This window comes from Schistocerca cancellata, chromosome 3, assembly GCF_023864275.1.
Source record: "Schistocerca cancellata isolate TAMUIC-IGC-003103 chromosome 3, iqSchCanc2.1, whole genome shotgun sequence".
In the NCBI taxonomy this organism is placed as follows: domain Eukaryota; kingdom Metazoa; phylum Arthropoda; class Insecta; order Orthoptera; family Acrididae; genus Schistocerca; species Schistocerca cancellata.
The window spans coordinates 449,064,958-449,066,612 of record NC_064628.1 but is presented as its reverse complement, the minus strand read 5'-3'; the positions used below and the strand labels follow the sequence as shown (position 1 = coordinate 449,066,612).

The following is a 1,655-nucleotide window of genomic DNA, read 5'->3' as shown; positions in this document are numbered from 1 at the left end:
ACTTTACTGAAGAAGCAGTGGCTTTTGAAGGAATTCGTTGCTCACTGATGAGTACATTACTGTGTCAAACTACGTGAAGAAAAATGTCACACAACATCTTTAACAGGTACAAGTTTAAGAAAATTGTAGTTTTTAAATTGCTGAGGTATAATGGGCGATCAAAACGTTTCTGTTCCATGGCCGTACAGTCCAGATTCGATAAGGCAATGAAACAAAATTGTCGTAAGCACTAAGGCAATAATACCACCAACGAACCAGTTTGATGGTACTCGCTTTGTAAAATACTGTATCCTGCTGCGTGAAGAAGTCCGCAGCTGCCTGCTGCACATCCTCCTTCGACAGGAATTGTCGACGCTTCAAAGTATTTCTTCAAGGAACCGAAGGCGTGATAATCGCAATGGGGACAGTTCAGGAATATAGGGCGGGTGCTCGTGTGTCCCCCACTTGACGTAACTTCTACGTTTAAGACGTCTGCGATATTTGGGCACCTCGTATCGAATCGCTACAGGCACGGAATTTGGCGCCCCATTCCACAACGGTCGTTTTCTATAGACGTGCTGCGCTATACACATTATTTACTCTCAGATGGATGTCTATCGACGTTTGTCCTTCACCAGCCAAAAAAGAAAAAATTAGCAACAGAACGTTGGTCCTGTTTCGACGCATGTCGGTGCGTATATACACTCATCGAAGTTGCGCTATGTTGCAGATATAATGGAGAAACGACGTGAAACCCATACTTTTTGACCGCCCATCATAGCAATGTATTTCCCGTTGAAGTAGTCAGGGAGTGACATGTATGTTAGATAAATTTGACGTTTCAAATACAGCAGTATTAAATAGGACAGTATTCATACGGAACTCAGTGGCGCCTCGTAATCACATTGCGCAATCATCTCAAAAACATTTAAGGATCAAAACTTTCGATGAAGGAATAACAGAATTATAGGTGTTTTGATAATAACCGTACCTATTATTTTGTTACAAAATCAAACAGTTTTGTATGAAGACCATGTGGAATGTATACTCAAAACTGCGTGAAACTGAAATGTCATATGGGAGAAATGTGTCAGTATAGCTAGACAATAAAATATGATAGGACTCATAACGCTGGGGGCAACGGCCTTGCCGCAGTGGATACACCGGTTCCCGTCAGATCGCCGAAGTTAAGCGCTGTCGGGCGTGGCCGGCACTTGGATGGGTGACCATCTAGCCGCCATGCGCTGTTGCCATTTTTCGGGGTGCACTCAGCCTCGTGATACCAATTGAGGAGCTACTCGACCGAATAGTAGCGGCTCCGGTCATAGAAAACCATCGTAACGACCGGGAGAGCGGTGTGCTGACCACACGCCCCTCCTATCCGCATCCTCAACTGAGGATAACACGGCGGTCGGATGGTCCCGGTGGGCCACTTGTGGCCTGACGACGGAGTGCATAACGCTGGCCATGAACCGCCTTTCTAGAAACTGGGACAGAATGCCAAGTAATCTACAAACGGAAATCAAAAAAATTCAGTTTCAAGATGTTGCTGCAGCGTATGTGCAGCGTAGAGAGACTCCAACTCAAGTTTATAAGCACCAACAAGCAGGCAAGAGATTAGTCTGGCATTCCTGACTAAGTCATGTGTTCGGTAAATCCGGAAACATAAAACTATA

At 45.0% G+C, this 1,655-nt stretch overlaps 1 pseudogene; it reads left to right on the top strand.

Moving 5' to 3' along the window:
• Window positions 1-1,115: 1,115 nt before the first annotated feature.
• On the top strand, window positions 1,116-1,232 carry LOC126177547 (5S ribosomal RNA; annotated as a pseudogene).
• The last annotated feature ends 423 nt before the right edge of the window (window positions 1,233-1,655 follow it).